Source organism: Palaemon carinicauda, chromosome 21 (genome assembly GCF_036898095.1).
Source record: "Palaemon carinicauda isolate YSFRI2023 chromosome 21, ASM3689809v2, whole genome shotgun sequence".
NCBI lineage: Eukaryota > Metazoa > Arthropoda > Malacostraca > Decapoda > Palaemonidae > Palaemon > Palaemon carinicauda.
In genome coordinates, this window is record NC_090745.1 from 123,585,095 (window position 1) to 123,599,348 (window position 14,254).

Here is a 14,254-nt window from a genome sequence, read left to right on the forward strand (position 1 = left end):
TTTCACTAGTAACGAGTTTCATCCAAGGCAACTTGAATGTATTAGCAGATTGTCTCAGTAGGAAGGGACAATAATTCCAACATATTGGACCCTCCACAAGGATGTATGCAAGAGACTTTGGGTCACCTGGGGCCAGCCAACCATAGATCTCTTCGCAACCTCGATGTCCAAAAGGCTCTCAATACTTTGCTCACCTATCCCGGACCCAGCAGTAGTTCTTATAGATGCCTTTCTACTAGATTGGTCTCATCTAGATCTATATGCATTCCCTCCGTTCTAGATTGTCAACAAGGTACTGCAGAAGTTCGCCTCTCACGAAGGGACAAAGTTGACGCTAGTTGCTTCCCTCTGGCCCGCGAGAGAATAACTTACCGAGGTACTTCGATGGCTAGTAGACGTTCCCAGAACTCTTACCCTAAGGGTGGACCTGCTACGTCTGCCACGCGTAAAGAAGGTACTCCAAGGCCTCCACGCTCTTCGTCTCACTGCCTTCAGAGTATCGAAAGACTCTCGAGAACTAGAGGTTTTTTCGAAGGAGGCAACCAGAGCGATTGCTAGAGCAAGGAGAACATCCACCCTTAGAGTCTACCAATCGAAGTGGGATATCTTCCGAAACTGGTGCAAGTCAGTATCCGTATCCTCGACCAGTACCTCTGTAACTCAAATAGCTGACTTCCTCTTATATCTGAGGAAAGAGCGATCTCTTTCAGCTCCCACTATCAAGTGTTACAGAAGCATGTTGGCATCAGTCTTCCGTCACAGAGGCTTAGATCTTTCCAACAATAAAGATCTACAGGACCTCCTTAAGTCTTTTGAGACCACGAAGGAGCGTCGTTTGGTTACACCTGGTTGGAATTTAGACGTGGTTCTAAGATTCCTTATGTCAGACAGGTTCGAACCACTTTAATCAGCCTCCCTGAAAGATCTCACCTTTAAGACTCTTTTCCTGATATGCTTAACCACAGCTAAAAGAGTCAGTGAGATTCATGCCTTCAGCAAGAACATCGGATTCTCATCCGAAACGGCTACATGTTCTACATCTTGGTTTTCTAGCCAAACACGAGCTGCCTTCTCGGCCTTGACCCATATCGTTCGATATTCCAAACTTATCGTATGGTTGGAAATGAACTAGGAAGAGTATCATGTCTTGTAAGAGCTCTTTAGTTCTATTTTAAAACCTTTACGAGGCCCGTCTGAAGCTTTATGGTGTTCAGTTAAGAATCCATCTTTGCCTATGTCAGAGAATTCTTTATCCTATTTTTATCAGACTGTTAATACGAGAAGCTCATTCCCTTCTGAATGAGGAAGACCAAGCTTGGCTGAAGGTAAGGACACACGAAGTTAGAGCTGTCACAACTTCCGTGGCCTTTAAACAAAATAGATCTCTGCAAAATATATTCGACGCAACCTATTAGAAAAGCAAATCAGTGTTCGCGTCTTTTATCTTAAGAATGTCCAGTCTCTTTACGAGAACTGCTACACTCTGGGACCATTCGTAGCAACGAGTGCAGTAGTGGTGGGGGCTCCACCACTACAATTCCCTAATTCCAGAACCTTTTTAATCTTTCTCTTGAAATATTTTTGGGTTGTCCGGAAGGCTAAGAAGCCTTTCGCATCCTACTTGATTTGGCGGGTGGTCAAAATCATTTCTTGAGAAGCGCCTAGATTAGAGGTTTTGATGAGGACCTTTAGTTTGGGTTGCAACCCTTCATACTTCAGCTCCTAGGAGTCGCTCAGCATCCTATGAGGATCGCGAGGCTCAGTAAGGAAGACGTACTTAAAAAGGCAGAGTAATTGTTCAAGTCGTCTTCCTTACCAGGTACTTATTTGTTTTATGCTTGTTATTTTGAATAACTGCTAAAATGAAATACGGAATACTTAGCTCATAATGTCAACTTGTAATGCTTGTCTCTACCCACCCCCCTGGGTGTGAATCAGCTATATGATCATCGGGTAAGTTTGATATTGAAAAATGTTATTTTCCTTAGTAAAATAAATTTTTGAATATACTTACCCGATGATCATAAATTAAAGGACCCACCCTTCCTCCCCAATAGAGAACCAGTGGGACAGAGGAGAAAATTGGTTCTATGTTGACATCGAGTACTTGAGTACCTACTTGACAGATGGCGCTGTTGATGTACACCCCCACCTGTATAGCGATCGCTGGCGTATTCCGCCCGTAGATTTTTTCTGTCGGGCAGCAGGGATGCAGCTATATGATCATCGGGTAAGTATATTCAAAGATTTATTTTACTAAGGAAAATAACATTATTCTATAGTTGTCTACCAAATTAGGAGATCCAAGCACAAAAGGAAACTTACTTTTAATTCAGGGCTAAATCCAGAGAAGAGAAGGCTAGCTTATACAGCAATGGGGATGATTGGGGAAATGATGCACCCGCACCAGACTCAAATACAGTACAGTACTTTACAAATCAGTTTTTGATAGTAAGGATCTTTTTAAAACACTAAACATTTTTAGCTTCATTTGTGAAATCTCGTAAGGCCAACAAGTCCTTCCTTAAGGGCATTAATTCTAACCTTTCCTGCACTATTTATAACCCCAACTTGATTTCTCAAGTCAGGTCTAGTGGTAACAGTGTTCCATTCAGTACATGTTTGAATGATGTACAGTGTTAGAGTCAAGACTCTCTCATAAAGCCTCAGCTGGAAAACCCTTGTCATCCCAGAGTCTTAGCCACTCTTTTAGACAAGTCAATTGCAAGGCAGAACAGAGTTGGTAGCCTGGATCGTAGTACCTTTTCATTCACTGAAGTAAGCCTCAAAAGCAACCTTGTATTGCATGTGTGGTTAGCGGGGCATATCGTATGATTTCCTGAAAAATAGCTTCCTGATAATGTGTTGCTAAAAGCTGATCAGTTGCATCATGTTTTGGATGCCAGTACCCTTTGTTCACTTGGAACCATCGGTTAACTCTTACTGGGATGAATATTCTTCAACTGCCAAAATGAATCCCTCGAAAAACAAATGTGTAGCAGCTCCCGTTCAAAGATGTAAATAAATGGGAAAACCAGTAAGTATGGATTAATCTCTCAGTACATCCTTCTAAACATGAAGATAAGGATGAAGACACAGGCAGAGCCTGAATTTCATGAGGTTTCTCTTTTTGCTGTCTTACCAAAACTTACTGGTGAAAAATATTCAAGTTTTTGGAGACTGCTATTTCCTGGATTGTTTGTATACCTCAATTCTCCCATTTCATTTTGAGAAGAATCAATAATATTGTTATCCCAAATACAGAAAGGTTTGTAATTCTCATTCTCCTTTACTGTTGAAGCATCTACACCGTAGACACTTCGTTGTATACAACGGATCAATTACCTAATTTTATTCAAGATTATAATTTGATCTGCCTTGAGGCCATCATTAATGTTATAGATGAAACTCCTAAAATACAGGGTTTGCAAGTTTATCAAAGGAATGCTGTTTGTAGCTAATAAGTTCAAGGAGTTCTAGATATACTTTCCTTTGCAGATTCTTTAGTATTGTAGAAGTTATTTTTAGTCATGTAGATGAGAAATTTGCAGGACATCAGGATCTAAATCTGTTTTTAGATTATCATAGATCAAACCATCTTGGATAGGACTTCCAAGGCTGTTGCAGCCTTTGTGTGCTTATGGAGATTGATAGAGAACAAGTATGTACCTCAATGGTTGTGGCAGTCTCTAGGGTTTAGAAACATTAATTGATTTCTTCCTCAATTTTGGGTCCTTTTTTGGAAGTAAACAAGATTGATAGATTAACTGCTCAAGTGGGTACCAGGGCTCAGAGTGATGCTTTAAGGCCTCTTTCTAGGGACACTCAAGTTCTCCTTACAGTATTTTGTTGGGGACTCAACTGTCCTCCATTTTTCTGAGATTGCTTATCCAATGCAGTCTTTTATTATGGACTGTCCTATGAATCCGACCCAGTGGTTTTCTACCCATGGAAACTTTGGATTCTGCATGAAGGGACACTCTTTGGCTAGAAATTATAGTATCATATATTTACCCAAATAAGTTTTCTTTGTAAATAAATATACTGTATATTACAAAATACAACTTGTAGCCTAAGTAAAGAACCTTGATTTTATAAAAATCATGAGTTGACGGAGCCTAGATGGATTATTTGTTGCACTAAATATTTTGCATGCTTCTGGTGATTTGAGTAGTATTTGGATAGCTATGAAAATATATGGAAGAACTCTCTAACATAATTATCAATCCTCAATCTTTATTTTGACCCGAAACTACCCAATATTAGACAATTCTACGTCCATTCTAAAGTGTAAATATATACCCTTTCCTCGTTATATCCAAGAGTTTATTATTTTTAGTGTTAAAAAACTATGCCAGACAATATTGGGGTTTACATTTATCACTGCTTCATGCCACAATTTATAGAAAACAGCTTAACCTTTTTTCATCACATGGTACTTAGGCTTTCAAGCCTTCATGGAATTAATTTAGTTTTTTTTATATTTACGATGACAATCAAACTTTCACAACATCATAGAAAGTGTTTCACTATTGCATTATCAAAGGCTTTTGCAATGCCTATAAATGCAGTGGATAAATGAACTGATATCCCATGCCCTTTTGCTTTTGCTTGCTGTTTACAATGCCACACTTTGGTAAAAAACTGTATAATAGCAATGGTTATTCAATATCAAACACATTTCTTTGCGTACAGTATAAGCTTTTAAAACCTGACGAGTTTGGTAATGTGAACTAATGAGGTTTTAAAGAGAGGGTTTTGTTATTTTTGGATTAATGGGGGTCTACATTTTGAAAGTCCTAGGTCATCAGTATCTTAACATTATAAAGAGATTCAAAATTCACATTTCACTTGTAGTTTTCTTGAAATACTTGTAGCCTGGTTTGAAATACCTATCATGTACATGCATTTGGAACATAATTAAGAATTTGGTAGAAAGAGGAATTTGGTTATTCACATAGTAGACCAATCTCTCTACCAATGCTCAAGTAACTTTTCTGTCATTTTCCAAATTTAGATGAAATCAAACTAAATCCTAATTAAAAACAAGCACAAGCTGTGTGTGGATCATGTTATATAAGGTTTTTCCTTCTTGGCCAGGAACCTTTTGTCTCACCTTTATAACCTTTTCTTCTCTTTGATTTATATTGGATTAAGCCCCTCTTTGGAATACCTCAACTAGCATAATTCTTTTCCTTCAATGTTTTTTTCTTTGCTGCTGTTGGTCTACTACAAAGTTTTCACCATAGTAGACTTCACTTTTTTGTGTTAAGATAGAAATCTCTTGATGCTGTTTATCCAGTGATATTGACTTGACATGTTTACAACATTCAGAACTGAGTTCTGTATTTCAGAAATGAAATACTGTCCTAGAACATCCTTTAAACCTACTAGAAAGGAGTGCAATACTTGTATCATTAATGTTACATAGTCTTATGCAGACCCATTACAAAGAGCCCAAACAAATTATCTCGAGGGCAATAGATGTGAAGACTTTTCTTGTTCATTTTTACATTAGGAAAAATCTACTGAAGTTACATAAAAAGACTATATTGTAATGTTAATTTTACTATACTTAGTTACAAAATCTCAGATTCTATAAAGAGTAGAAAAAATTTATTTACTATCCTTACTTCAGGAAACCTTGGTTAGAAAGAAGATACTATGTCAAGCATACTGAGCACCTTCAATATTATGTGAATAGGAGAAATTTGCATAGGATATTCAACTCCAGATTCTTCATCTGTCAGGCTAATACATCGACCATCTTGTGACCTCATTTAGTTTTGGCCATGAAAACAGTTCAGTCCAAGAGCAGAATTATGTTAATAATAAGGTTAGTGCTCATGATATTTGTATCACTTTCATCTTTTAATTGTACTGTTCAAGTGGTTGAAATGAGTCGAAAGATGTGTTAGTAAATCTTCACCATTTTGTCTTGTACTGAAGTCCTCAAGTTACAAACTTAATAGATTCAAAGAAGCTATCTGTTAAGCCCTGTCCACACGATCGAGCATGCCCGATGGGCAAACAGTGATACCAGACCACAATAGTTCGTAAGAATGAGGGTTAATGACGTCATAAGCGGGGAAAACCACAGACAGGGATCTGGCATTATACAGTGTTGCCAGATCCCTGACTTTATTTTTCCCGCTTCTGACGTCATCAACCCTCATTTTCACTAACTATTGTGGTCTGGTATTACTGTTTGCCCGTCGGGCATGCTCGATCGTGTGGACAGGGCCTTAGTCTAATTTTGTCAAATTTTGCCCTAGCTCACATCCCTACGATTTTCAGCTGCAAAAGTCAACAAATAGTCATTTTTCTTATTGCAAATGTCTTGCTTACTGCATTGAGTGATATAGTTTTATTACAGTATGTCATTACAGTATGAACTTTTGATACAATACACTGTATCTGATATTTATGATTTCAGTTAGATTTGTATTTGCATCTCTTGAGTGTTTGTAAGTTGGGGACCTTCTGTAACTCAAAGGTATTATAGTAATTGACTGACTGCTGGGGCCGTATTTTGACTCATCGTTGGCCACATCAGTTGAAAGTTTCTAAGTATTGATTCTCTATTTGTTTCATGGTGATGCTTGTCTGTCTCCTTGCATAATACTGGTAAGCTTTCTTTTACAAGGCAGAGGCATTTCTTAGATTCCCCTGACAATTAACACAGGTTTATAAAGGTACCTTGACAGCCTTTTTGTTGTTCAGATACTTTACTTTCATTCAAAGCATTTTTATGCCTGACTTGATGTTTGCACTCAAATTTGCTGTACAAATTCTTGGTTGTTGCCTAAGTTAGTTTTTTGCTACTTGGACCTAGATGATAGGGGCCCTCACAACTTCTGACTGAGGCATTCATATATTTTCCTTTTTCGTGAATATTGTTTTAAACTATAACCTCCGTACATATCACCAGATAATGGCTTAGTGATGACCGATGTAGAAAAGTTTGGATCTCACTTGTGTTCGTATTGAGCGAGATCATTCTTTGTATTATCATATTCAAAATTTTAAGGAGATTGTTATTCAAAGGGCCCATCTACTTCTGGTATTTTTTTCTATGCCTGTTTGGTTTCTGCCAACAGACAGAAGAATTGAGGGCAATAATAGGCATAACAAAGACTTCTCTTAGTAGAGTAGTCCTTATATTAGATATAAACTACTGCTCCACGTGTTTCTTATTCGGAATTAGCGCCTTAACTAATACTGACAATAAATTATTATTAAAGCTGTAAGTTTTAATGTATGATGCATAGAAATTTTCTTTAAAATGTGTGATCAGCAAACTATGTCTATAGCCCAGATGAATTCAACATCCTATATACTGTTTTTTTTTTTTTTTTTTTTTTAGAATTCAGTTGTAGATTTATTTCAATTATTGTTTGTTTTTAAATAATTTTGAATGCTTCTCTGAACTGTAGATATTTTGGATACAGTACTGTATTGTATTGGTTTGTGTAGACCAAAGCACATTAATTATTTAGTTTTTTGTTACCTGTACCTTTTTTTCTCTCTCAGGCCTTGTCTATGGAAGCTTTATGAGTTGGTTGATTTATACTTCCTAATATGCTACAAGTGCCTCACGATGATCTCAATATGTTTGTCGTAGATCATGTTACGAGGTATAAGTTCTAAACACTACCTATATTCACTGTGGAAATTTAAATGACAAGCCTTTTTTTTCCCGTGGGAAATTATTTATTGTTGAATGAAAATGTTCTTGATAGCTTATAATCAAATGTGCTTTTTCTGCTGTTATGAAATTCTCATTCATTCAGACCTCATTATGACAGTTTATAATTTTGTCTTTAGAATATTTATAGCTTTTGTTTGTAGTGTTGTGATGTGATTGTTTTATGTATGATTTTATAAAGATTTTGTTTTTTAAGATCATAATGTAGGCTAAGAGAAGTATTTAGACATTTACAGGTTGTCCTATGGTTTCTTGTGCACTTTAGGTTAATGTTTATTTTATATTTATGTAGTATGTAATAGTAATAGTGATTATCTTTTTTAATACCAGTACTGTATTTTGCATGTGGAAGGATTTTAGAAATGGCCTTATTTGAGAAAAGTAAAGTAGAATTTAATATTCACTTGGTATGAGTACTGTACTGCTATTTTGTAACAGTATCACACAACCACCCTTTTCTGTCATATATAGATAAAAAGGTTTTGGATGTCGAGAGTATTTTATGAAATGTAGTTTTTCAATATTAAACTTACCCGATAATCATGTAGCTGTCAACTCCGTTGCCCGACAGAATTCTACGGAGGGATACGCCAGCTATCACAATACTAGAAGGGGGTGTATTTACCAGCGCCACCTGTGGCCAGGTACTCAAGTACTTCTTGTTGACACCTCCTCAATTATTCCTCTGTCGTGCTTCCGGCAAGACGTTCTGGGATACGCTTATGTTCTTGGAGTATTTTCACGACTTTGGTGAAGTATTTCTCTTTGATTTCGGCTGTCGCTTTACTGGAAACTTCTATATTAGCTTAGTTAGCTTTTGGAATTAATTTTATTAATTATGGTGACGTAGAGAGTATGAACTCTCGTTCACCTTTCAATGGCCGACCCTTCCCTTAGACGGAAGTGTTGGTGTCTAAGAGAGTATAGACTCTCTTTCTTAATTTTATATCTCTCCGCCTCTTATAGGCCTCTTCGATTAACTTCCTTTTATTATAAACTTATTAAAATTAATTTTTATATTTGTTTATATTCGACCTTCCTAATAGTAGGCGGTCTTTTCTTGGTACCGAAGTTAATTAACATTGAGCCCGTCATTTTGGTTTTACCTGTTAACATATTATGCTATTTCCGCCACAGAGTTTGAAAGAATTTCTTTGATAGTCTCGTACTGTTTTCAAAGTTGAACTAACGTTTTGTTTTGTCTCTGCAGTTGTTGACGTTCAGAACGTTCAACTTGCACTCTATCGTTACGATAGAGAAAGAATGTTCACGGTTTCACGTTGCAGTAAGAGTAACCGTGTCTAGCGTTTTGTTCATTCTTTCTTAACTTAATGGTTTTGATCCTAATAAAGGAACTTTTCAGTTTTTTCCTTTAACAATAATATGTTTTAACGATATATATGATTGGGCTCTTCTCTCAGGTTCTAAGTCAAGAGAGAGAGAGAGAGAGAGAGATAGAGACGGAGGGAGAAAGAGGATAAACGTTTCATTCAAGCCTGCCAGGCGTACGAGTAACGTCTTTATCGTTTTTGCTCTTCTCCCTAGTCTCTTTAGGGGAAGAAACTAAACGTTTCTAGAGTGATCTAGTGTTTAGTCTCTTTCCAGCCACTGAATTATCTTTCATTAGATTTTTCTGTTACATTGTAATTCTGTTTTCGCAATTACTAACTTTTGAGAAAGGATAGAATTGCGTGTTTCAGGTACAAACCACTTAAAGTTTCGAGTTTAGTGAAATAAGTGCAAACAGAAATCAAAGTGATAAGTGATTAGCGCAAAGTATGTCAGTGTTGTGCGTGAGGGTACTTTTGTGCGCGCCAGTCGTCCTCCCAGTCCGGGACCTCTTGCAAGCTCCCAAGCCCAGGGGAGAAGCAATGTCGAAGGGCAGAAGGGTTCAGCAGGCCTTGATCGGCGCACAGAAGTATCCTCGGTGGTTGTGGGCGTGTCTTACCGAGACCGTCGCTCCCACCCGCAGACGATTGAGCCCTTATTTTTGCTCGTCTGCAGAAGAAATTTAGGGGAGAAAACGCTGGTCTCAGGTCTCAAGACCTTTTAATCGTAAAGTCCAGACCTATGCCAGACGTACGAAGTTAAGAGTTCACAGTCATTGGGTTAGCTCTGACTCTCCTCAGTCATCAGTTGAATGCACTCCGCCTAAGAGGAGTTAGGTTCTGCCACAACAGAGCTCGACTGTTAAGGCTTTACCTCAGCCTACTGTAGTTTCTGCCGACCCCAAGTGGACTCTACTACAGTCCATGCAAGCACTGCTTTCGGACTTGATGCGTGAGTGTCGGGCTGAGAGTGTTGCGCATCCGCCTCCGCCTACACTCCCTCCGCCTATGCTCGCTCCGCCTGATCGCAGTACCACCTGCCAGGCGTACGATGTTGTGGACTCTACTACAGTCCATGCAAGCACAGCTTTCGGACTTGATGCGTGAGTGTCGGGCTGAGAGTGTTGCTCCTCCGCCTCCGCCTACACTCCCTCCGCCTACGCTCGCTCCGCCTGATCGCAGTACCACCTGCCAGGCGTACGATGTTGTGGACTCTACTACAGTCCATGTAAGCACAGCTTTCGGACTTGATGCGTGAGTGTCGGGCTGAGAGTGTTGCTCCTCCGCCTCCGCCTACACTCCCTCCGCCTACACTCGCTCCGCCTGATCGCAGTACCACCTGCCAGGCGTACGATGTTGTGGACTCTACTACAGTCCATGCAAGCACAGCTTTCGGACTTGATGCGTGAGTGTCGGGCTGAGAGTGTTGCTCCTCCGCCTCCGCCTACACTCCCTCCGACTACGCTCGCTCCGCCTGATCGCAGTATCACCTGCCAGGCGTACGATGTTGAGCCACGTGCTGAGTTTGCTGTTCCCAGTGGTGTTCAGCCTCCGCCTTCCTTAAGGCAACCTTTACAATGGGATCAGGAGGATTTTACCTCTCTTCCTCCGCCTCCACTTGCTGTTCCACCAGTGATGCAACACTCGGTTGAGGTACAACAACCTCTCCCGTCCATGAGTCAGTCTCCTCAGCTCTCGCTGCAGCGAGCTCAACCCTCCACAAGGCAAGCACCACAACACCTTAGCCTTGCGCCTCAGGAGCCTCAGCTTGCGAGACATTTACCTTGTTCTGCGCAGCCTCTTCCTCATCGCGCTCCGCTCACACCACAGGAACTGGAACTTGCTACTCCGCTTCCGCCAACCGCTCAGCAAGCGCAACCCTTGGGTTCAACCACTCATGCTAGGAGTCAGCCTCCTCCACCCATGCGCCTTCCTTCTGCTTGTCTTTTATTCAGCCTTTGCAGACTGAGCCTCAGGTGTTCCCTCAACAGAGTCTTGAAGAGGAAACCACAACTATTGTTGTTCCAGCTCGTTATGACTCTACTGTTCAGCATACCTTACCTCCATTTTCAAACCATGGCAAAAATATGAATCATGAGTTATGAATGTAAGGTAAACATTATGTTGATTTTTAATCCCCATGCAAGCATGCATAAAGCACTCTAGCACTGGTCATGGAATTTCTGAGAAATGTTAAACGCCATGCACACGCTCTGCTCTCCTTACAGCAGGCTCTGCTTACAGCAGGCTCTGCTTACTACATGCTCAGCATACAGCATGCTCTGCATTCAGCATGCTCTGCATACAACATGCTCTGCATACAGCATGCTCTGCATTCAGCATGCTCTACACACAACATGCTCTACATACAGCATGCTCTGCATACAGCATACTCTGCATACATCATGCTCTGCATACCTTACCGCATGCTTCTCAGTCACACATCTTGGGTTGTTGCCAACTCACTAGACTGTCAAGCAGTTTCATAACGTTGCCTTCTAGTCTGCTGCTTTTGCACCAGTGAACCCTCACTCAGAGAACTTAGCTTTTCTAGGATAAGGTCCCTGTAGATGAGAAAGTTCTTTTCTCCCTCCTTCTGATATTCCCTTGAGGACTCTGTCATTTGGAGGGAGCCTTTAGCTGCATAACCTCTTATGGACTTTTATTTAAGCATAACATGCTTACAGGGAAGGTTATGGTTCCACTTCAGTCGCTAATCCCGTCTGTTACCACACCTGCTCCCATAGACCTTGAGCTGTGTTGCATGACATGCAGTCCAAGCTTAGTCCTTGTTAGAGGATTTTTTGTTTACGGAGTCAATGTGTCACGGGGAAGACGTTCAACAACCAACAGAAGTGACTTGTTGTGACGCAGTGCGGCAACCTCAGCAACCCGTTAAGGAGTTGTCTGTACGACCCAGACAATCTAGACAGATTCGGGTTGTCACTGTACTTCCTCGCTTGCCCATGATTGACAGTTCACAGACTGTGCAGCAGTATCATGATCTTGTGTCCGGCTCCGTCAGACGACTGGCTTTTAAGAGCTCCCACAAGTCGTCGCTGTCTGGAGATTTTCAAAGGGACTATGGATCTGACCAAGGAACTGGGCCTCCTGGTCAATTTTGAGGAGTCTCAGCTCGTTCCATCCCAGACCATTGTCTCCTTGGGTATGGATCTTCAGAGTCGAGCTTTTCGGACTTGTCCGTCGGCCCCAAGGATCTTCCAAGCCCTAGAATGCATCCAGAGCATGCTGAGAAGGAACCGATGCTTAGTCAGGCAGTGGATGAGTCTAACAGGGACACTTTCATCGCTGGCCCTGTTCATCGAGTTAGGGAGACTCCACCTCCGCCCCCTTCAGTATCATCTAGCTGCTCACTGGATAAAGGACATGACGCTAGAGACGGTCTCAGTTCCTGTTTCCGAAGAGATGAGGTCTACTCTAACGTGGTGGAAGAACAGCATTCTTCTCAAGGAAGGTCTACCATTGGCTGTTCAGACCCCCGACCACCGTCTCTTCTCGGACGCATCGGACACGGGCTGGGGTGCGACACTGGACGGACAGGAATGCTCGGGAACATGGAATCAGGAGCAAAGGACACTTCACATCAATTGCAAGGAGTTGTTGGCAGTTCATCTGGCCTTGATAAACTTCAAGTCCCTCCAACTAAACAAGGTGGTGGAGGTGAACTCCGACAACACCACAGCCTTGGCTTACATCTCCAAGCAGGGAGGGACTCATTCGAGGAAGTTGTTCGAGATCGCAAGGGACCTCCTCATTTGGTCAAAAGATCGAAAGCTCACGCTGGTAACGAGGCTCATTCAGGGCGATATGAATGTCATGGCAGATCGCCTCAGCCGGAAGGGTCAGGTCATCCCCACAGAGTGGACCCTTCACAAGAATGTTTGCAGCAGACTTTGGGCCCTGTGGGGTCAGCCAACCATAGATCTATTCGCTACCTCGATGACCAAGAGGCTCCTCTTATATTGTTCTCCGATTCCAGACCCAGCAGCAGTTCACGTGGATGCCTTTCTGCTGGATTGGTCCCATCTCGACCTGTATGCATTCCCGCCGTTCAAGATTGTCAACAGGGTACTTCAGAAGTTCGCCTCTCACAAAGGGACACGGCTGACGTTGGTTGCTCCCCTCTGGCCCGCGAGAGAATGGTTCACCGAGGTACTGCAATGGCTGGTCGACGTTCCCAGGACTCTTCCTCTAAGAGTGGACCTTCTGCGTCAACCTCACGTAAAGAAGGTACACCCAAATCTCCACGCTCTTCGTCTGACTGCCTTCAGACTATCGAAAGACTCTCAAGAGCTAGAGGCTTTTCGAAGGAGGCAGCCAGAGCGATTGCCAGAGCAAGGACGACATCCACTCTCAGAGTCTATCAGTCTAAATGGGAAGTCTTCCGAAGCTGGTGCAAGGCCAATGCAGTTTCCTCAACCAGTACCACTGTAACCCAGATTGCTGACTTCCTGTTACATCTAAGGAACGTAAGATCCCTATCAGCTCCTACGATCAAGGGTTACAGAAGTATGTTGGCAGCGGTTTTCTGCCACAGAGGCTTGGATCTTTCCTCCAACAAAGATCTACAGGACCTCCTTAGGTCTTTTGAGACCTCAAAGGAACGTCGGTTGTCCACTCCAGGCTGGAATCTAGACGTGGTCCTAAGGTTCCTAATGTCATCAAGATTTGAACCGCTCCAATCAGCCTCTTTTAAGGACCTCACATTAAAAACTCTTTTCCTCGTGTGCTTAGCAACAGCTAAAAGAGTAAGTGAGATCCACGCCTTCAGCAGGAACATAGGTTTCACATCTGAAACGGCTACATGTTCCTTGCAGCTCGGTTTTTTGGCTAAAAACGAGCTTCCTTCCCGTCCTTGGCCTAAGTCGTTCGAGATCCCAAGCCTGTCCAACATGGTGGGGAACGAACTGGAGAGAGTACTTTGCCCAGTTAGAGCTCTTAAGTACTATCTAAGAAGGTCAAAACCATTACGAGGACAATCAGAAGCCTTATGGTGTGCTATCAAGAAGCCTTCTCTACCAATGTCTAAGAACGCAGTTTCTTACTACATCAGGCTTCTGATTAGAGAAGCAAATTCTCATCTGAAGGAAGAAGACCTTGCTTTGCTGAAGGTAAGGACACATGAAGTGAGAGCTGTGGCTACTTCAGTGGCCTTCAAACAGAACCGTTCTCTGCAGAGTGTTATGGATGCAACCTA

The 14,254-nt window shown here is 41.6% G+C and overlaps 1 protein-coding gene across 1 annotated transcript in view; it reads left to right on the top strand.

The window, feature by feature from the left end:
• The window catches only part of LOC137615116 (tyrosyl-DNA phosphodiesterase 2-like), a 91,297-nt gene extending 83,072 nt beyond the window's left edge, over nucleotides 1-8,225 (top strand). The window contains exons 10-11 of the mRNA XM_068344747.1: nucleotides 5,639-5,836; nucleotides 7,534-8,225. The gene's annotated coding sequence lies outside the window, so the exon portion shown is untranslated. The remainder of the gene's footprint in view (nucleotides 1-5,638; nucleotides 5,837-7,533) is intronic.
• Nucleotides 8,226-14,254: the final 6,029 nt, after the last annotated feature.